The sequence below is a fragment of the Pteropus alecto genome, unplaced genomic scaffold (assembly GCF_000325575.1).
Source record: "Pteropus alecto unplaced genomic scaffold, ASM32557v1 scaffold8, whole genome shotgun sequence".
In the NCBI taxonomy this organism is placed as follows: domain Eukaryota; kingdom Metazoa; phylum Chordata; class Mammalia; order Chiroptera; family Pteropodidae; genus Pteropus; species Pteropus alecto.
Genome location: NW_006494609.1, coordinates 4,554,892 through 4,576,626, shown reverse-complemented (window position 1 = coordinate 4,576,626; position 21,735 = coordinate 4,554,892). Strand labels below are relative to the sequence as shown.

At 52.1% G+C, this 21,735-nt stretch overlaps 3 long non-coding RNA genes and 1 other non-coding gene across 4 annotated transcripts in view; 3 read left to right on the top strand and 1 right to left on the bottom strand.

Annotated features, from left to right (window-relative positions):
* Positions 1-246: 246 nt before the first annotated feature.
* LOC112473662 lies at positions 247-1,119 on the top strand. Its single transcript, XR_003044117.1, has 2 exons — positions 247-337; positions 1,019-1,119. It is a non-coding gene; the product is annotated as an uncharacterized LOC112473662 (long non-coding RNA).
* A 3,049-nt stretch (positions 1,120-4,168) lies between these two features.
* Positions 4,169-9,435, top strand: LOC112473660. Its single transcript, XR_003044111.1, has 3 exons — positions 4,169-5,484; positions 6,228-6,333; positions 7,322-9,435. It is a non-coding gene; the product is annotated as an uncharacterized LOC112473660 (long non-coding RNA).
* LOC112473807 lies at positions 6,030-6,148 on the bottom strand. Its single transcript, XR_003044177.1, has one exon. It is a non-coding gene; the product is annotated as a 5S ribosomal RNA (ribosomal RNA).
* Positions 9,436-21,249: 11,814 nt separating the features above from the next.
* The window catches only part of LOC107196669, a 5,412-nt gene continuing 4,926 nt past the window's right edge, over positions 21,250-21,735 (top strand). Inside the window, exon 1 of the long non-coding RNA XR_001518096.2 lies at positions 21,250-21,459. This is a non-coding gene — a long non-coding RNA (uncharacterized LOC107196669). The remainder of the gene's footprint in view (positions 21,460-21,735) is intronic.

Here is a 21,735-nt window from a genome sequence, read left to right as displayed (position 1 = left end):
GGCCAATCTTTCTGACACTGCCTCCCAACCCTCACCTTACTTCTGTGAGCTGATCCTGGAGCCCCTGGCCTGGCTGTTCCTGCTTCTGTGGAGGAAACAGAAAGTGAAAGTGGCCCTGTGGAGGAGGTGGCCCGGAAGTGTGCCTTCTGCAGAGGGACCCCAGCAAGATAGGGCAGCACTTAGGCCCCCAGGCCACCTGCCCTGAGCTGCCTGCATAGCCTCTGACCTTTGCTGGGACTCCTTCCTGCCTCAGCCCTGGGCAGAGCAGCCTGACTGGGCAGTGAGAGGGTGACCTGAGGCCACTGTTCCTGTGTTCTGTCCCGACTCGACCTCGTGGGTGAGAGGAGGGAAGGGATGGACTGACAGCCAGGGATTGTCCCCATGGGATGGGTCAGAAGCTGGAGTGGCCGGCTCCCAGGTCAGGATGCTGCCTCAGCTGGGGCTTTCCTCTGTGGGCTCCCCACAGAGCTTCTCAAGGGCGTCCCTGGGAGGCCCAAGGTATGAGTGTGGGTGGAGGAAAGTGAAAGGAACAAGACAATAGCATCAGCCAACCTCAAGCGCTAACCGCGGGCCAGGCCTCATGCCAGGTGCTTTATCCACCTGGCAAAACACTGGGTGTCTCATAATCACACCCTGTGAAAACTGCCTGTGCCATTGGCCTGTCCCCATTCATCCATTTATTCAACAAATATTTTCTGAGCGCCCTCTGTGTGCCAGGCACTGTTTAGACACAAGGGACACAGCCATGGGAACAGATTAAAAAACAAAAACAAAAACAAAAACAAAAATGAAACCCTGGCCTTACATTCTAGAGGAGGGAAAATAGTCAACAACCAAAGGAAATTGGCGAACTGGTATATAAGATGGTGGTATGTGCTACGGAGGGAAAAATAAAGACGGGAAGGGGGGTGGGGGTACGAAGTGGGGATAGGTTTGTAATGTTAAGTAGAGAGGGTGGGTAAGGCCTTACTGAGAAGGTGGCACCGAATCGGATTCAGAAAGTCTCTTTAATTTGCAGAAAAGTCAAGGACATAGATATGATTATTATCATCCTGATGAAGGACAGGAAATCAAGCCCCAAGGATGAGTCCAAGGTCAAATGTCTGGGAAGTGGAAGAACTGAAATGTGAGCTCAGGCTCTGTCTGTGCCTGTAACCACCACATGATGTTGGGCAGAGAGAAGAGAAGACAGTACGGGAGGGAAAAGAGGAAATAAAAGGCTCATGGGGGCTTCGCAATGGTGGCCATCTGTTTTCCAAACTGAAAGTCAGGGTGAGATCTGAAAAAATTTTCCTGTTGCTCCTGATGAGAGTGGCCTTCTGGGAGAGGCGGTTTGGATGTTGGCCTGAAGGGTGGGATTTTGGAGACATTCCAGTGGCTTGTGGGGCCTGCAAGGCAGTCCTGGGGTAGGGCATCGCCATGGCAACCCCAGCCTGGCCTCAGGGCCAAGAGCCTGGTGCAGGGCCACATGGCAGGGAAGCTATGCTGAGCAAGGACAGAGACTCTGTGGGCCAAGAGGCAGCCAAAGGACAGCCAGGGCCCAGGAAACTGCAGAAAGGGAAGAGGGGCATGGCCTGCAGCCCATGTTCTGGGCTAGTTGGGAGGGTGGGATGGCAGGAAGCCCCCTGGCAGGAGTCCGAGAGTCAGGTGGGGCAAGATCTCAGGCTTTCCTGTTAGATAAGTCTGGGTTTGAATCCTTTTGCTCTTCGGCCCTGGGCAAGTGGAACAACTTTGATAACTTTGTTTCCCTATCTGTGAAATGGGGATAACAACTCACCTCACAGGATCTTTACAAAGATTACCATGTATTGAGATAAAATATGAATTGTTCTCTGCGTACTGCAGACCCAGTACATGATTACCGCTGTTTGCCTCCACCCAGCAGGTCGCTGGGGCTTTGCCAAGATGGTGAGCTGGGTGGAATGGGAAGAACTGTGGGGCTTGGGAAACGAATGACCCAGTCAACCAGGCCAGTTGTAGATTTCTAGCCAAGCTCTGCACGTGGGCTGGGGCTTGGTCAGCAACAAAAGAACAATACCCTTCCCAAACAGCTAGGCCCACAATGCAAGCCCTTCCCCCAGCTCCCAGCACTCTGCAGCCCCGGTCTACCCACACATCCCTGCTCTGGGGTCCTGGGGGCTCCAGGATCCACAGCACCTTCTGCTCGGGTGGGCAGCAAGGTACCCCCAAGTTGGAAAAGATGCACTCCCATTGTTCCTGCCAGATGACGCCTTCCTTTGTGCTGGCTGCCTAAGCCTTCAAGTAAACTCGTTGCTGCCCCCACGGCTGCGTCTGGAAAATTGTCATTCAAGAAGGGAAAGAAGCAGAAGAAACTTCAAAGATTTTTGCATCCGCCCCCACCTCCAAGGGCCGAACTTCATCCCTCTGGTCACGGCCCCACTGCAGAGTCAAGGACAGCTGGAATCTACCCCTCTTTAACCAATAGTTTACCGTGCGACCTTGACCATCCTCTCTGGACCTCCTTTCCTTCATTCGTAAAGTGAGAGTTTTAGATTAGATCATCTCTAAAGTTTAGTCATGACATCTAAATGATCGCATTCATCAATTCTTTTATTTGTTTGTTCATTTATTCATAGCATTTATCCCTTCCTGACACGGTATTGTTTCTGTTTGTTTGTTTATTTGTTTATTGTCTGTCTTACTCCACGCCGGCTCCATGAGGGAGGGGTTTTTGTCTGCTGTGTTAGTACTGTATCCCTGCCATCTATAAGAGGGCATAACATATAGTAGGAGCTTGCCTTCATCCTTGAAGGGAACAGAAGATTGCATGCTCAAACTGGGCGATCGAGGGGAGTTCCACAAGAGCACTACTGTATTTTTGAAGTTGTAAACAAGCTAAAGAGAACTAACAATGAATAGTGAGGCATCCAGGGCTCACAACAGGATAGGGGGGTGGGCCTAGCTGGGCTTTAGAAATGTAGGATGGGAACTGTGGCCTTTGGTAGAGCTGCTGCCAACCCGTCCGTGGTCCAGCGAGGAAGCGAGTGGTGAATACCCCACCTCATTCTCCTGCTGCCTCTAATTCCTCGCTGCAGTATCCCTTTGGCTGACTCCAGCGAGCTCCGTGACACAATCCTTAGAGGTCAGGCTCCAGGGCACAAAAGGGTGGAAAAGGGTGGACTGTGGATCTGGTGGGGGACGATGTGAAATGTTCGGCACACACACAGAAGCCATTTGCTGAGCACCTGATCTGTGTCAGAGATTGTACCCTGGAGACAAACATGCGACATGGAGATTTGCAGAGTAAGGTCTCTGCCCTCTAGGCAACACACATGCCTTGGCTGGATCTTGAAGACTCCCCTCTTCCCTCTGCCTAGGTGGGGGGGGGGGTGTCTCCCATCTATATCTTATTTGGGGGCAGCAAGTAGATAAATCAGTCTGATTTGCAAAATTATACTGACAAATAAAATAAGGGAGGCTGAGGGGTGAGGGGAGGGACAGGGTAGGTGGAGGGTCTGGAGGGTCTGGGTGATAGGAACTTGTTGCGGAGCTATGAACCAGCCCTCAGGAAGGTGACCTTGAACTTGTGGTTCAGGTCAGAGTATGAAGAGTTCAAATCCCACTCATTTGCTGTGTGGTCTTGGGCTTGTTCCTTAAAACCCCTGATTCTGTTTCATCATCTATAAAAGTGGGAGATAAATAGGACATAAGAATTTTGTGAGGATTAAACAGGAATCTGTGCGCAGGGTTTAGCACAGTGTCTGGGCACATGACGAACACTAGTATTATAATTAGAGACAAGGGCCACCCCCCAACACCATTCCATTTCTCAGACAAGGGATCTCCACCCCCTCTCCAGCTCCATTTAGTTCTGAATGTTTTAGGTCATTCTATGCCTGGCGTACTGCCAAGGCTCTGACAAAGACAGGAGTTTCTGCTCATTCATCCTAATGCAAGTTCCTGCGTTTATGATAATAGGGAAAAAAAATGCATGAAAGGGCTGGCTGCCTGTGGAGGGAAAATCTGCTTAGAATTGAAAATCTGAGTCCTTCCTTGGCCCAGCTTTCCCCTCCCAGCGCTTTGGCAAAGGCGGCAGAAGGGAGGGTGGCTGGGAGGAAGAGGAGGGGAGGAAGGGGTGGGGAGGAAGAGCTGGCCAAAGAGGATAGAGAGCGGTGGGGGGCAGGGGCGAGGCCCTGGCATGCCTGGGTGAATGGGTTTCAGGGTGGCTGAGGAAGCCTGCCAAAAAGGCAGAGTGAAAAGGCCAGGCCCGTGTGGCACTGCTCGCAGTTTCCATGACGACACCAGCTGCTGCCTGGCCCCTCCAATTGCTGGCTCCTTCTGCGGGGCCTCCACATGGTTACCTGGCTCTGTGAGGAGGAAAATTCTGACGGGTCTTCTTGGCCCAGTGTGCCACCAGCTAGTGCCACTGTGTTCTAGACACCGTGCTGCACTCCACAGGGAAGACTGGGTCCAGGGAGGGGCTGTTGGAACCTCTGGAGGCACATGCTTCATTCAGTCCAGCGTGGAGGGAGGGGCTACCAGCGGCCAGCCAGGCAGGACTGGGATGGGACAGGCTCTCAGAGGTCTGTGGGCCTTTGGGAGGGAATGGCGAGACCAGATGTGTTTGTTAAAGATGTCTGTGCCTACACAGGGCCTAGGGAGGGTGGATGACGTGATAGGATAGAGAGGCAAAGGGAAGCTATGCAGTAACCCAGGACAGGGACAGTGGCCTGGCCTAACACCTAGAGCTGTTTAAGAGGTAGAAGTGACTGCATTTGGTGCTTGGGCAGGAGAGGCTGATGAAATGGAGGAGTCTAGATATCTCCTCCCAGGGCAGCAGGTAGGTGGGGCTGTACTCCCCAAGACAGAAAACGGGGACTTGAGATATTTGAGGACTCCCCTGAACCATTCTTGTCTACTTTCTCCCCTACTCCAGAGACTACCAAGAACTTGGATCTTGGTGGGGATGTCCAAGTTTGATGAATGAATGAATAAATGAAAGGGAGAAAGGTCAGAAAGTGTGTGAAACCAATGAGAGAGAGATGTGCTCTACCCAAGTACACACTTGCCCCCAAATGTATACCACCCAAGGGAGCTCGTGCCGAGATGAGGCTGCCTTGACCTCTCGCACGCGACACACATCGTGTTGGACTTTGTCACCTAGATTTGTGATTGGTTTTGTTATTTTGGGTCATCTTAGCATCCAAATCAGGTATTACACATTTATTGCGGTTTGATTTTGCTTTTACTCACTGCAGAGCTGTGTCAGAGTGGAGCCCAGTTTCCTGCATCTACCTGTGAGAGTGGTGGCTTGGAGGTGCCCCCTCGTTTTAAGTAAGCAGATCCACTGGGTGGACATCTAACACAGAGGACCCAGCGGTGCTGACTTCACGCTCCAGAGAAGAAATTTCTGCAGCTTTCCTTTATGCAGCTGCCGGGCGCCTCTAAAGGGCTCAGTGGACACAGAGCTTCAAAGGGACACAGCTACCTGCATCATTTTTAACAGGAACTAGCTGGCCAAGGGTATGCGTTATTGGATCCCTCTCACTTACTCTCGCCTTCCTACCCATAGCATCTTGATACTTGGTGATAAAATGGGCTGGGGTGAGGGGAGTTCAAGAATATCATGCCCTGTGCTCACAATCCTTGGACCGCCCCTCTAATCGACTACCTCACTCACACTCTGCTCCCAAGACCCAGTTTTAGTATTTGCCATGCCCTTACCACCACCTGTAATTGTTTTGTTGTTTACTTGTTTATAACCAAATGTTCATTGTGTGAGTGAGTGTAAGGTCCTGGAAGCAAGGATTTCATCAATATTCTTTACCACTAAACTGTCAATCCCTAGCACAGTTTCCGGCTATGAGGAAGTGCTCGTTTTTGCAAAGGAATTACTAAGTGGATGAATGAATGGATGAACCATGAGAACTGGCCAGTTTTTCTTTTTTCTTTTTCTTTTCTTGGTTGACCTCACAGATTGCAAGGAACTTGTCAATTTACAATCCTTTATTTTTTATTTTATATTTTATTTTATTTTATTATTTTATTTTATTTTATTTTATTTTTTATGCCTATAGCACCTGGTCTTCCTAGGTGGTCTCCCATCCAAGTACTAACCAGGCCCAACCCTGCTTAGCTTCTGAGATCAGACGGGATCGGGGGTGTTCAGGGTGGCATGGCCGTAGTAGTTTTTCTTAAATGTATGTCTCCTCTGACGGGGTTCAGGACGCTTGGGTGTTTTTCATGCCCATCTCTCTGTTTCAAAGGAGGACTGGATTCCAAATACCATAGACTGGACAAGAGCAAGGGTATTATTTATATCCAACAAGTCTTCCCTGTGTGACTACAGACGTCAGGCCCAATGTAAGATGAGTAAGTACAGCCGTGGGCAAGAACAGGGTTCCTATTCTCATGGAGCTTACATGATAGTGTGGTAGACAGACAATAACATAACTGAATGAGTGAGAAAATACATTTTAAGTGGTATAGATGAAATGAAAAAGCTTATAACAGAGAATCTAATTTAGATAGGGCAGGCAGGGGAGATCTTCCTGAGAAGGTGATGCTCTGAGGCCTGAAGGTTCAGAAGGAGTTAGGCATGGGGAGAATTAATGGAATGAAGTTCTAGGGAGAAGGACCAGCAAGTGCAAAGGTCCTGAGGCAGGAAAAAGCTTGGCATGCTTCTTGAAGGCCAGTGGTCAGAGAGGTGGGGAGGAACTCAGTGTTGAGAGGCCTTATAGCCAATAGTAAGGAGTTTGTTTTTTATTTGAAGTGCAATTGACAACTGTTGTAAGGTTTACGCAGGTGAATGGTGCATGACAGGATCTGACTTATGCTCTGACTTCCAGGTAAAGAATAAATAGGGAGTGGGGTGAAAAGCAGGACCTGGAAGTGAGGAGCACTGTTAGAAAGTGAGAGATACGGGCTAACTTAGGCAGGTTAGGATGGACACCTGTAAGGATGGAGAAAAGTGGTTAGAAATGAGACCTGGCTGGGGGTGGGGTTGAGAGGACCTGTTCATGAGATGGGGTGGGGAGGGAATGAGATGAGTCTCTGCGATGCCCAGGTTTCTGGCCTGAAGAATCTAATAAACCTGTTAAATAATGTCCAGCTGCTGTCAAAGAAAGACCTTACATTTATTGGACATGTGAGAACCTTTCTTCCAGAGTCTACACAGGCTGGGCAGTAAAAGCTTCTGCTCCTGCTAATTAAATAAAAGGCCCTGTGTGAATGGCACCTGACCTGCAGGTGCCTTTGAGATGCAGTGTCATGGGGGCAGAGCTTGGGTAGCAGTATTATCAATCTATGCAGCATGGTTTTGAATCATTTAATTCTTTTCATGGCTATCCCCCAATTCTAGCATTTGAAAGCTGGGCCCGATCAGCTGAGAGACAGTGCTCTACCTTCTTGCAAAAAGGGGAGGAGCTTCGTGGCTCCAAAGGGCAGAAGCAGAGGATGACAAGCCCAAGGATGGAGATTCTAGCTCAACACAACAAGAATCAGAAATCAGAGCTTTCTCACAGGGATGAGCCTCCCATCACTAGATGTATTCAAGTAGAAGTTGTCAGGATGCACTTGGATGCACTTGGAGCTAGTCAACCAGGAGACTGAATTCCTCCAGCTTCCCTGCACCCCAGGAGGACAGCAGCTGCCTCCCATGGCCTGCACGAAAACCCTTCTGCTGGCCAGCTGAGGACAGCAGCTAAGTCACATTAAGCCTGCCCTGCTTGCTCTGGGTTTAACAATCTGTTTCCTCCCTGCCCGTGGCGGGGAGAAGAGCAAACCCCAGCGTGGGCGGAGCAGTGGGGCCTGGCCGATGCTGTCCAAGGCCTCCCAGCTTTTCAGGAAAGGGCATCTTTGTGTCTGTGAGGTATTGAAGCCAGTCATGGTGCCCTGAAACTCGTCCTCTCACAGTCTGGATTCCTGCAGGGACACTCCAAGGGCATCATGGGTATGAGGAGGGGGTGCTCTTGATTAAGCCATCTGAGCAACCCCAACTCCCCACCCCTGTTCCCAGCAGTACTCACCGGAAGAGCAGCAGTGCCCCTAGGTGGAGAGAACTCTACCCCTGGGAGTCCTCAAGGACCCGGGCCCACATGGCCAAGACACAGGCCACGGATGGGGAGTGGGCTACACTTCCAGAAGGCTCTGAATTCTGGCAGGCATGATTGCTTTGCCCCAGGCCTTGACCTCTCTAGCTGCTGGGGGTGGGGCGGGGGAGAATTGGCCTCTAGTGAGGGAAAACCAGCCCCAGGGAACTGGGCCACCACTCCTATCTGGGCTACCTCTGAGGACTTTAGTTTTTTCTTTGCATCTCTGATCCTCTGTTTCCCTAACTGAAAAATAGGGATATAAACATACCTATTTTCTGTGAGAATAGAGTGAAATGACGGACAGGACAGCCTAGCACTATCCTGGCATAGGATACGTGCTTAATAATGAGTTTTCTCCTGGAACTTTCTTTTTTCTCCATGCTCTCCCCTCCCTTACCTCTGTAAGACTAGAACTGCTCACCAGTGGAGGGAGGGGTGTGCTTACAGGGAGAACAGATCCTTCCTGGTCTGTAGGAGGCCTGCCTCTGCCAATAGGGCTGCAAACTTGTATTTTGTCAAAAATAATAATCATAGAGAAGGCAGGAGGGAGGGTCAGCCGTTGAGCTATGGGTCTGCTGCAGTGGCCACGGAGGGGGCAGGCTTGGCTGAGGTTTTCCCTCTACCCCTTGGCTGTGGCACCCCAGGGGGTGGAGTCTGGGATGGATCCTGGGCTTGGAGATAGCAGATTAGCATCCAGACTTCTCTGATTCGATTGGAGGCTCAGTTCAGCGCTGGGGGCCACCCTACAGGGGTGGAGTGGGCAGGGACCAGGGGCCTCTAGCTCTTCCAGCCAGCTGACCCTGTTATTTTTAGCTCTGGAATGTTCCTTTCAAGCCCCCTTCAGTTCTGTTTATCCTGCTTTTGCTCCCTGTTCCTCTCCAGGAAATTCTGCAGCAGGAGTAGGATAAACCAAGAGGGGAGGAGATTAGGGGTGGCAGAAACAATAGGAGAAATCCACTGGGGCTGTGGGAAGAGTGGGCACTGCTCCCTTCCCTACCTTCAGGTCCAGAGGCCCCCATTTCTGCCTTTCCGGTTTCCTGGGTTTGGGGCTACGAGGTTATCCCCTCCTTCCTCTCCACCACCACGGATATGACATGACCTCCATCGTGCTTGTCAGCCCAGGCCTGGGGCAGCCCCACCCTCTTACCTTTCCTTCTGGAAACTCGGGTGAGGTCATACTTAGGGTGGGCTGGGCAGGAAGGGTCAGCCCTTGGACCCGGCCCCTGGGTCCAGACACTCTGTGGACCCCTTGAAAGAACTCCTATGTGAAAATGCACAGCAGAGCAGTGGGCCTGGGGACAAAGGGTTGGTGTGAAGTCCAGAGATTGATTCGGTCCCCCTCTGCCTCCGTGTTTTCCTTTATAAAATGGGAATGACAGTAGTTTCTGTGGGGACATTGCTGTTGTGAGCACATGAAGTGTGAATAGAACGCACTATTGACACAGTGCCATTAGTCCTGGACGGGTCAGTCACATCCCCCAGAAGTGCATATGGGGTACTGATGGGGCTTGAGTCTCCTGCAGTGTTTTTGGAAACAATTGGAGCAAGCCATACCTGCCCACGAAGCCTCCCGCAGTCACTGCCGGGTGCTGAAGCTCTTGTTCAGGAGTGTGTCTCTCACCTACTCCTCACCCTCCTCCCTGCAACGCAGGGGTGCCGGTCGGTACTGATGCTGAAGGTAGGGGACCCCTGGTGCAAGGCCAGCTTGAGGAGAGGGCTTCTAAATTACACGCCTCCTGCCAGCCCCAATCACAGGCTCCAGAACTCATGGCCAGCAGAGGAGAGGGGACAGTAGCTGGAGCGGGAAGGAGCGGACGGGGAGGGGAGTATAATTTTGAAGCTTACGGAGATGATTTCCTGCCTGGGGCGGGCATGCTGTCTCTTGGGGTCCTTTCCTTTACGCCTCCTTATAGGAAACGTCCATCAGTCCCTAGGAGGGCCTGGGATCACCTGGAGCTGGAACTCAGGCAGAGACGCCTGGGTGGTCAGCAGTGAGCCTTGGTTGTCCTGAAGCTGAAGGAGCGGCAAGAGCATTCTGGCCTCTGGCTGCAGTCAGTGAGTCAGTCAATAAACAGCTCAGCTCCAGGCTTGGGGCTGTCTTGGAAAACTGTGTATAAAGGGGGAGGGGTGGGGCATGCCCAGGCCAATCTTGGGTGAGGGCAAGGAAGGCGGGGCGGGGGGTACCATCTGGGGCAACCACTGTCTCCCGGGCATGGGACTAACACCACTTAGAGGTGGAGAAGAGGCAGCAGCTGCCACATCCTGGGAGGGCACTGACCTTTAGAATCAGAGACAGAAATAGCCTGGGAGAGGACAGAACTTGTGTGAGAGATGTCAGGGCTGGGCAGGGCAGGCCCAAACAGGAGGAAGGGAGGAGAACCATGACAACACCAACAGCACCAGACCCTGCTGGGCATTTCACGTGCTTTCTCTTACTTACATCCCTCCTCTAGCCTGTGGGATGGGTATTTTCACCTCCATTTCACAGAGGAGACAATGGAGGCTCACAGAGGCGTGGCCAAGCTTGTGATGAACAGAGTTGAGATTGAGCCAAGTCCAGCTGTTCTGACGGTTCACTCCCCACATTGCCCAGTTACCATTGCCATCATGGGGTGGGGTGGGGTTCTCGCCGGAACCTGTCTTCACGGCTGGCCTGATGTGGGGGAAGAGGAGAACCCTTCACTGAGGCCTGGAGGCCTGGAGAGGTGAACCTCAACTACTTCTATTTACTGAATGACTCCAGGGCCCCACACCTTGGCGGCCTGTGACCAACTTGCCTTCTTCTCCTTGCTCACAGAAGGAGGGAGGGTCAGTGTTCTCCCACTGCTTCCCCCAAGTTGTGCTGGCTCAGGACTAGGCCAAGTCCCAGGAGACCCCTCCCCTGAGGCAGTGGCAAGGACAAGCTTTCAGGAAAGGCCCTAGCTCAAGTTGAGGTTTGGGAAGGCGAGAATAACAGGCTCAAAATAACCCGCTGACTGGCTGGCTGGCTCCCCTTTCTTCCTCCCCACTGACAGCTTCCCAGCCTGCAGCTCCCAGCTGTTTCTGCTTATCTGAAGCCAGGGAGGCTGGTTGCCTGGTTACCAGTGCTTCTGATTAGCAGTTGGGTGCTTCTGGGGCAGGCAGAGTGACTGAATCCCCAGCAGGCTGAGCTGGGCGTGGCATGCCCAGGCCCTCCTGAACCAGCTCTAGGAAAGGTGGCACAAGAGGATTCAGAGGCGACGTGGGGCATGCTTACAAAAGGACCCTCGCCTTGCCAGGGGTTGGCTCAAAAGGGCACTTTGGAGCCAGAGAATCTGGGCACTGCCTTGCTGGCTGTGTGATTGGTCACATTAACTTCTCTGAGCCTGTTTCTTTATCTGTGAAGAATAAGTACCTCCTGCCTCAAAGAGTAGTTTAAGAGTAAATGTGGTAATTAGATGAACACTTGGAGCATAGTTACTCGATGAGTTTACGTCCCTGCCCTGACTACTACATTTGGGCCCCTCTGGACCCTGCTCTGTGTGTGTGTGTGTGTGTGTGTGTGTGTGTGTGTGTGTGTGTGTCCTCCAGGGAAGCCGTGTGAGTCCTTGAGGCAGGCTACTGGGGATTCTCAGAGGAGGTAGGTAGCATCCCTCCTTCCTCCTTGCTTCAGGAGGAGGCCCTGCCACGCCTTCTTGGTGTCCCTAGTGCTCAGCTGGGCCTGGGGAGGCAGCCCAGGGATGGCTCAGGGAAGACTGGACAACAGAACAGGCACAGGGAGTGAGAGCAGCCCAAGGTGGCCTGTCACCAGCCCTGGGCCATGGGGGCAAAAACATGGCGAAGAGGATATGTTCTTCTGATTTCCTCAGGTCTAGTGGTCCCCAAAGGATCTCCTTCACTTGAAGGGCAGGCCCCAGGGCTGTGAGCAGGACAGGAGAAACCTGAGTCCACTCTGCAGGAAGGGCTTCTCCCAGGTTCACCTCTCAGCTCTCCCGAAACCGGCGGCAGAGCCCGGCCCAGGGAGCAGGCAGCGGGTCTGGAGGAGAAGCAGCAAATGGCAAAAGGGCCCCAGTGGCCCCGAGAGGCATGTGTGGCCATCACAGACTCTCTTCTTGACCCTTTTCACTTAAGAAAAGCGCAGAAGAGAAAAAGGAAGGTGGGAGGAGCAGGGAGGGGTCACCATTTCACCAGGGCCTTTACTTTTGTAGTCTGAGTGGAGCATGGTTTCCACCTGTGCCTGTCTGCAGCAGAGAGAGGGACCCATGAATAATGCGGAAAGAAGCCGGGCGGCTGGAAAATGCCTACTGTTTCATCACAGCCGGGAGCGGGGTCTTGAATACAAATGGAGGAGAGACGAGGGAAGGTGAGAGCTCAGTGCTGCCCTTGGCGTCTGGGCTGAGGGACTCACTGTCCGTCTGCTGGGCCCAGATCCTGACGCCAGCCTCTCGTGACATCCACAGCAGACTGGGCTCAACTACTGGGCCTTGCCCCAGGCCTGGCCTTTCAGCTAGCCCATCTGTCAGTAGCTTTCCAGAGGAGCTGGCCGGCAAGCTGGCGGAAGGAAGGCTTGGAGATGAACTTTCTTGGTGAAACTGTGAGAACTTCCAGCGTAGGGGGGATACACTTCCAGTAGCTTGAAATATGGGCCTTCTGAAGGAGGGGTATTGCTTAAGAGTCAAAGAGGAGAGTCAATCCTGGGGTGGGAGGTCGGTTTAGGGTAGGTCTGGGTAGAAAATCACCCACCTCTCCTCACAGGCAGAGCCATCTTGCCTTAGGAGGCCTCAAATTTACACCTCTGACTTTTTCCCTGAGTTCAGTGGGAATCTATGGAGGATTTTAACAGCACAGACCCAAGATCAGATCTGAGTGAGCAAATCTACTCAGGCTGCTAGGTGGAGACTGCAGAGTGGCCAGAAAATCTGGAAATGTGGATAGTGTTGTATCACGTCTCGTCATGGGAAATCAACACGCCATTTATCTTATACTTGCTTCTGTTTCCTGACTCGGTGGTTATGTTGTGATTTGGGAAAGAGAGAATGCAAGTGAGTTAAGGGACCGTCAGAGCAGTCCAGTGCGAGGCTGCGGTGGCGCAGGGCCGGGCAGCAGCTGCGGGTGGAAGGTAGAGGTAACTGCTCTGGGCAACCGACTCAGTGGGGGTGGGGTAGAGAGGCTGGGTGGATGGGGTTGGCTGTCATCCAGAAGAGAGGCATTGAGGCTTTGGAGCTGGGGGATGGAGGGAAGATGCTGTTTCTGAGATCCCCGTGAGACTACCAGTTGGCAGTTGAAAATCAGGTCAGGAGTTTGAGGATGGGCCCTGTGAATACAGATAAGCCTTTTTTGGGCTGCTTCCTGTTCTTGCCTCCCCCCAGCCTATAAGAAGAAAGGGGCCAGGTGAGGCTCTCTTAAAGTACTTCCAGCTGGCCCGGGGCCATGGGTAATTCTGTCACCTAGCACAGCCTCCCTGCCAGGAGGGGACCCACTGCTGCCTTTGCTCCTTTGACCTCTGAAGCCCAGGGCACCCGAGGCCTTTCTTCTCTGTGCCTGTAGCATGCCCCAAAAGGTTCTCCTGTGGGCAAACCCCCAGGAGAAAGGCTTCCTCCTCCTCCTACCTCCTTCTCTGCTAGCAAAAAGCCCTGAGGGGCTCAGGTGCCCTGGCAAGTCCTGAGGGGTGCCCTGGGGGGGTTGCCCCGGGTGGTGGAGTTGCGTGCCTGTCCCTTGGGGTGAGTGTTTATGTTCTCTGTTGCCTCCCAGCCCCCAGGGGCTCCTGGGCTTCTCTCAGGCTGACACCCAGCTCCACACACCTGTATCATGGAAGGGTTTCCCACAATTGTATCCCCAAACCGCATATGCATGAAAATAATCCAATTATAGGAGCAATCGCAGCCCAGAGAGAGGGAGAGCCCTGAGCAGCCCAAGGAGGGAAGGAAGGAAACGGGTTCAGCTGAGACTGGGGGGCAGGGAGAGAGAGAGCAGGCTGTCTGGAGAGGCCCAGAATTCAGGAAAAGGCCCAGAACAGTGGGGAGTCAGAGAGGCGGAGGCTCTGGGGCTGGCAGGAGGCAGTGTTCCAGGGACCTGGTGAAGACAGGTGCGTGTCAAGTCAAATGAGAAATAGAGGAAAGTGGACCAAAGGAATCTCTACAGGATGCAGAAAATACAGTCTCATTTATTCGCACATACTTCGTTTGTGTTCACACCTACCAGGCTCCAGGGAATATTCTGAAGATGCAGAGAAAGGACACAGTCCTGGTCCTAAAGCAGTTCACAGCTGTGAGGGGCAGAGACAGAGCAGAATAGGAAGCCCTGCCCAGGAGAGAAAGTTGTAAGGGTAGGGGGTCAGTGTCCTGAAGGTGGTGGACCCAGATGAATCTATCTGGAAGGAGAAGTAGCAGATATCTGGGACAGGAGTGGTCGTGCAAAGGCCCAGAGGCAAGACCTGAGAGCCGTGCTCAGGTCATAGTGTTGCGGCTTGAGAATGGTTTGTGTTTGTATGTGTACACACACGGGTATGCATGGGCACCTATGTGCACAGGACGGCAAGAAATGAGATAAGGCTGTATAAATAGGTAAGAAGTCTCTGTGTTCTCTGCTGCAAACTTTTGGATCATAACCAGAATGCAGTGGAGCAAGTTTGGATGGCATGGAGTGACAAGGTAAGATTTGTGTTTTGAGGACAGACTGGGGTGCTGGTGACGAGAGCGGGAAAGCAGTTGGTCAGGAAGCCATTGCAGTAATCCATGCTCGAAATGATAAAGGCCTGAAATGATGCTTCACGCTTCTACTGCCTCGTCTGTGCCCGACATCGTTCTCTCTTTGTAAAGAACATTTCACTTAGTCATCACGAAGATCCTATAAAGTAGGTACGCCTGTTACCGCCACTTTGCAGACCAGGCAACTGAAGCCCGGAGGGGTAAAGTAACATTCTTCAGTTCCCATGTCTAAGCAGGGAAACCAGGACTCAGTCTGGGCCCAGAGTCTGCACTGAACAGAAAGACCTTGGCTGTCAGGATGGTGAAGACTGGCCAGATTGGCAGGATGTCAAGGAGAAGGAGTTAGGCTGACTTGAAAGCTTCTTGGGGGGTATAAGGCTAAGGGAGAGGGAGAAATCACAGATGAGGGTGAGGGAGTATCCTGGGTAGAAGAGTGTCTCCCAAAATTCATGTGCTCCAGGAACTTGCGAATGGGACCTTATTTGGAAACAGATGTGATCAGTTAAGGTGAAGTCATACCAGAGTAGGGTGGACCTTAAGTTCAAAGACCTGTATCCTTATAAGCAGAAGGAAATCTGGACACAGGTACAGAGAAACACACAAGGGGGAGGCCATGCAACCATGGACGCTGAGATGGGAGGAATCGTCTACGACGCCAAGGATTGCCGGCACACATCAGAAGCTGAAGAGGAAGGGTCCTTTCCTAGAGCCTCCAGAGGCAGCATGGCCCTGCTGACACCTTGATCTCAGACTTCCAGGCTCCAGAACTGTGAAAGAATAAATGTCTGTTGTTTTAAGCCACCTGGTTTGTGGCAATTTGTTGGACAGCCTTAGGAAACCGATATACTCTCCCCACTTCAAAGAAACAGACACAAAGGGGAAAATGGCTGCATTTTTGACTTGGTCAGATAACATTCAAAACACAGAGGGAAAAGGCAGGCATGATCCAATAGGGAAACCTTAAAAGAAGAATCTTGAAATGGTCTGGGAGCTCTCAAAAATGAAATTCTGATTGTGTAATCATGAAAGGTCTTGATGAGAAGGAGAAGGGGAGGAGCCTAAGAGATGAAGTGCATCATCGCAGAGCTGGCAGATGAGCTCAGCCTGGAGAAGGACACAGTCAAAGCTGGAGGAAGGGCGCAGAACCAAGGGCAACAATAAAGGAGCCGCAGAGATGTTCCGCTGCACCCCACGTGGGGCTGAGGCTCGCAGAAACGGCCAAGAAAAAAAGAATGTTCTGGAAGGTGGGGAAAGGAAAAATAGGGAGTTTTTGAAGTATTGTTCGAATCAGGAAGATCTGCTTGGGGTGGGGGCTGAGCCAGCTTTCATGGATGACAGATAGACTCAGATGCTATTTGTCATTGATCTCTGCAAAGAAAACTGGGAAGCACGATTCTTTTTTAAAATGAAAAGGGGAGCACAAACATTAGCAAGAGGGCACTGAAGCCCAGAATTGGGGAGGTAACATACCTATAAGGGAGTAAGATCCCTGTCACAGGAAGCATTCAAGCGGAGGGCGAGGAACCTCTCATCAGGGGTGTGGTGGAGGTGATTCCTCTGAGACTTTATAGTGGACACGACCCGCTGCTCGTCGCTAGGCCTGCTGACCCTGGGTTCTCCTGCTGCTCGTCGCTAGGCCTGCTGACCCTGGGTTCTCCTCCACCACAGTGAAGAGAAGCCAGACGGGACCAGAGCGGCAGCCTTGCTTTGCTTTGGTGAGGAGGCAGTAGCAGGACAGCATCGCTTCAGGGCCTTGGCTCAGGCTGGGTAAACAGGGCAAATCGGAGCCTTGTGATGTGGTGGTTTTCTTGCTGTGAACGTTTTGTGACCTTAAAAGTACAAAACTAATTTTTCAGCTTTTTAAAATTACCGAGCACTGAACGCAACACCCCATCGTCAAATCTCCTGACCCTCCCCCATTTCATGCTCACCCACACATCTCTGGCCTCCCCCTTTCCCCTGACCTTTAGAGCCCCACTGTCTGTTTACCTTGGCCTCACTGCAGAAGAGCTCAGGGGAGCAGAGCCCTCCCCAGGGTGGTGGTGGCAGCAGGAAGGGCAGTTTCTCGCTTTCTCCTCCTGTCCCTCCCTCCTCTGCTTCTCCTCTTTGTTCTCCTTCTGTCCCCCTCTCTTTGACTTTACAGCTGGCAGGATTAGTTGGCTGGGGATGAGTCAGGGTGAGCCCTCACCTCCCCTGTCACCTGTCTGTCCATCAAATGGGAGGATAGCGCAAACATTAGCCTGATCTCTCAGGCCTCTGCACCCCCACAATCCAGGTGGCTTAGATTTCCCAGGTACCTGGATCCACTCTCAGTGTGTTAACAGCAGGTGGGGGGAAAGAAACAGAGCAGTGTGCCCTTGACTGAGGACAAGACACTGCATGACGTTTCCTTTGACCTTGAGCGTGCCTCTTGCCAGCCCTGCCTCTCAGGAGAGACAGAGAGCCGGAACTTGCCTCTTTGGCACTGTCAGCCCTATGCAGCTTTCACACATTCTCTAGCACAATTAAGCCACATTCCCAGTCTGAGTCCTGAGAGACAGGGTCAGAGTTGGGGTGTGGGGAAAGGGATGCCAGCCCCCACCTTCAGGGGAATGGGGCCGAGGTACAAAGAGGGGAGAGGCCCTGTGCTGGTGCGTGTCCTTGGGCCTCTCAGCACCGTTGTTGCTACGTCAAAGTCCAGCAGATGCCAGAGTCTCATTCTTGGCCTGCCTTACTTGGGCTGACAGCCTTTTCCTCCTGCTCTGACTTAAGATCCCTGGCACCTCTTTCATGCCACTGTTGAGAGTCACTTCAGCTCTCTGGGCCCCGGCATGTGACATGAGAGACCAGGTCAGACAGTCGCTCCGCCTGCTCCCGGTGTTGATGGAGAGGAGCCTCTGGCTTGCTCTGTTCTCTGCCCTCTTTTAAGTTCCTTCCCCTTTTTTTCTCTAAGATCAAACAAATAAACATGATGTTTATTCTCTTTATACATTTAATACATCTTTGCTGAAGAAGAGAAGCAAAAAGGCTGTCGTTAGAATCACCACCTAAGAAACAATCACGATTATCACTTTGCTGTAGATTGTTTTTCTCTCTCCTCCAGACACTGAGGATTCCTCAGTGACAAGTCAGGCAGGGTTCCTACCCTCTCGGTGCTTACATATCAGTGGGAAAAACTACTACACATCATCTAAATAACATCTACTGACAAACAAAGCAGAGCTCTCTGTGTGTTCCCTTCCTCCTCCGTCTCCGTCTCTATTGCCATTGATTTCCTCCCCAAGAATCCTTCCTTTTCTTTTGCACATCCACGCTGCGGCAGAAAAAGGCTTCGTATGTAATTCGAAGGAGCCGGGCACATGTCTGGGGTGGGCTTTGTGCTGGGTGTTGGAGGGGTGGAAGGAGAAGACAGTCTCCACCTGTCAGGGGCAGGATTTGCTTAGGTCCTTGTGTAGAGTGCTCAAGGCTGCTTGTGCCCCATGCCTTGTATCAGAAAAGCCACATCCCAGTGTGTGGAAGGAGGAGCCTCCTGGGCTGAGAGAAAGGTCTAGTCATAGGTGTTGGTCCACATAGCCATAGCCTAGCCAGGGGCCGGGACTCAGTATGCTGCTGCCACCGTGCCCAAGGCCTCTCCCTGGCCTTTCTTGCATCCCAAGTGATGGGAAGGAGAAGGAGGAGGGGGTAGTGAGATGGTGAGGAAGGAAAGAAAAGTGAGAGGGGAGGAGAACCAGCCTGTTTCCATAGCAACCACACATGTGAGCCAGCTGCTGTTGCCATGGAAACAAGGGGAGGCTGCTCAGAGGCTGCACTGTCTCAGGGGAGACACAATTTTTTACAAAAAAATACCCTTTGATAAAAATAAAGAAAAATAATGAAAGCCACCCTCTCTGGGACTCAGAGGCACTGCCATGTAAGGTGACAAAGAAGAGGAGGGGGCTGGGCTATGGGGAGGAGGCTGTGGGGCCAGTCACTTCTGCCTGCTGCAGAGAATTGCCGAGTCAGTGTTTTAGAGCCAAGGGACCTCGGAGATCACCCTTACTTGATGGATGAAAGAGGGAGGCCGTGGAGGGAGGCGGCTCACTCAGGCTTCCAGGGCAGGCGGAAGCAGCTCAGGGAAACCCAAAGGCTCTTGGGAGAAGGGAAGGGACACACTGGTTCTATGGGGGTGGTTAGTGCAGCCTTTGGGGTCTTCATGGGCCAGTGTGTGGGGATCGGGAAGGAAGTGAAAGAAAAATGGCCAAGTTCAAGCCCCTTTAACTGGAGCGGGGAGTGTGGCAGGCACCTTGGTCTATTTCTTCCTCTCTCTTTACCCCAGCCCTCTGCTGAGCTCGGCTTCCCAGGGGTTTGGCTCTTTCTCAGGGGACCAAGCCCAGATGAGTCCCCACCAACAGGGCTAGAGAGAAATTGTCAGCCAGTAACCATGAGAGAGCCTCCCAGTCTAAAGAGAGGAGAAGAGAAAAGGGTGGGAAACACCCAGAAGAAGCTATGCCGTCTTCTCTAGGGAAAGTCTTACCGGCCTAATGCATCAGCATGGTGGCAGTGGGACTGAGAGGCATGTCCACAGACACTTGGTTATAGACTAGATATTTGGCCAGGAGATGCTCTTGGTAGGGGTCAAGTCCAGGGGAGATCGATGAAGACACAGTTCCCACAGGAAGGCGAGGGCTTAAAGCAATCAGGGCTTTAATAACAAGGTTTCTGGACTGCAGGGTTCCATGCAGTATAGCTGGGGCCCTGGCCAGGTAGGGGAGGCCTCTGAGTGCCCTGCAATTTCACCAGGAGCATCTCTGCTTTGATCTCTTTCATAGGTTTATTCTTTCACAAAGTACTTTCCCAAATGGCATCTCATTTGCTTTCCCATGACAACACTGAGAAGCAGATGTGCCCATCCCCATATAAGAGAGGACACAGTCTCAGAGAGGTTAAGCCCCTTGCCCAAGTTACACAGCTTGAAGCAGCAAAGCAAGAATTCGAACCCAGGCTCCAGAACCAGATGCCAACCCCATTTCACAAGGGATGATGAGAAGGTGTGTTCCTGCTCAGGATCTTCTCTGGCCTCTCCTTGAAGAGACCAGAGCAAACAAAATGCTACCCCATGGCAGTAGCACAGAATGACGCAGGTCAAGGATACATTTTGGGGAAGTGATCTTGCTGCCTTTGTCCTGGAGTCCCATCTTTTCTTTCCTTGGGGACTTTGTGTGGCCTCAGCCGGGGACTCTGGAGGTGAGGGTGAATGGCAGGAGGGATGACAGGGGACTGGGAGGGTGGGACTCTGGAGTGCCACATACCTCCTGTCCTCTGCCCTTCTCGCTCCTCCCTTCAGCCTCTAAGGCAGAGACCACGTGGGTGAGTCACCATGGAAACTGCAGAGTTCTATTTGAAAGCAAGGCACGGTGTAATATGAGCTGACTGGGGGAAGGGTGCTGGGGCTGGGACACAGAGGTGGGGCAACTACACCTGTTTGGCTCAGGTACGCCTAGCGCACCTCTTTTCACCAGGAACCATCTATTTTGAGGCCTCGCCAGCCTTCTTTCCCATAATTACCTGCCTTTCATGGTCCCAGGGTCACTGCCCTCTTTTCATGCACAGGTTCATTCTTAATCTCGGGCAACAGCCCCACAGGCCCCACCCCGATTCCCCAGAGAAAGAGCGATTATTCCTGGCATACAACACAGGGTGGCAAAAAATCAAGAGAGATTATTTGTGCCATACCAGGGGCAGGACACAACCTCAGGAGTTATCAGGATTGCAGGGTGTGTTTAGGGGAAGGAAGGGGGTAGTGGTGGGGACATGGAGTTCCAGAGATGGAGCAGCAAGGATTCAGGCATGGCAGAGTGTTGACACAGGAACAGGGAGACTCTGAATCAGACCTGAAGGTGAGAGGCGGGTTTGCATTGACCTCAGTTAGATTTCCCTATAGCTATACCCAGGTCCTGGCCATCACCCGCTCGTGCCTGGTGTAGGCAGCGCTGTTCTGGGTCTTGCCTGTGGTTACTCTTGCTGTGTCCCCCATCACTTGCTATCCCAAGTAATAGCAGAGGAGTTAATGCTTCTCCACTTTGCTGTGTGGCTCAGGGCAAATTGTCTAGCCTTGCTGAGCCTCTACTGCTTCTTCCATGGAACAAGAATAATAAAATAACTGTCTCATAGGGTTGGTGGGGGATTAAAAGAGACAATGCATTCAAAGTGCTTAGCACAGAGTTCGATGTCAACAAAAACAGAAATACGATTACTAATATTATCCGTCCCCTGAAAACAAGCCCCGTCTCCTCTGTGAAAACTTCCCTTCTCTAAGGAGGGAGGAACTGGCTCTCAGGAGCATTCTCTCACTGCATTCTCAAAACAGCCTGGAGAGGGAGGTGCTCTTCTTATTACCCCCATTTACAGAGGTGGACACTGAGGTGCAGTGAGTGTCTTGCTCAAGGTCATTGGCTAATAAGCAGGGTCAAGATTCAAGCTCAGTCTGTCTGGTTTCAAAGGCTCGTGCTTTTTCTACCACAGTGTGCACCTCATGTATGTACAACCCTCCCCCAGCCACTTTCATTCCAGTTCAAAGCATGCTATTATTGCTTCTCGTTTCTTTCTCGCCTGTTCTCGCTGGACTCCCTCTGCACCAGGGCAGAGAGTAAGGAGGTCAGCAGAACCAAGGAGGGTGGGGACTCAGACATTCCCAGTTCCACTGGGAGCTTTTATGCAGCAGGAAGCTGGAAGCCAGGAGGAGTGTTTGTAAGAAGCAGGTGACCTGACATAGAAATCCCCAGGTAGGGAGAGGGTTCCAGGTGCTGGGAGGGGTTCTCTGGGCACTGAGACAAATTCTCCCCAGCCCGCTTTGATTTTCTGCTCAGCTCTGACCTTGGTTTCCCAACCCCAGCCTCCCAGACCGGGACTGGTGAAGGCTTCATGGATGACCTTGACCTGACTTTGTCTGTTTGAGGACTCGAAGTGTCTCCAGCAGGTGAAGAGGAGACAGAGAGAAGTCTGGGGAGAATGGGGAAGAGAAAGGAGAAACAGGAGGGAAGGAGGAAGAGGGAGGAACT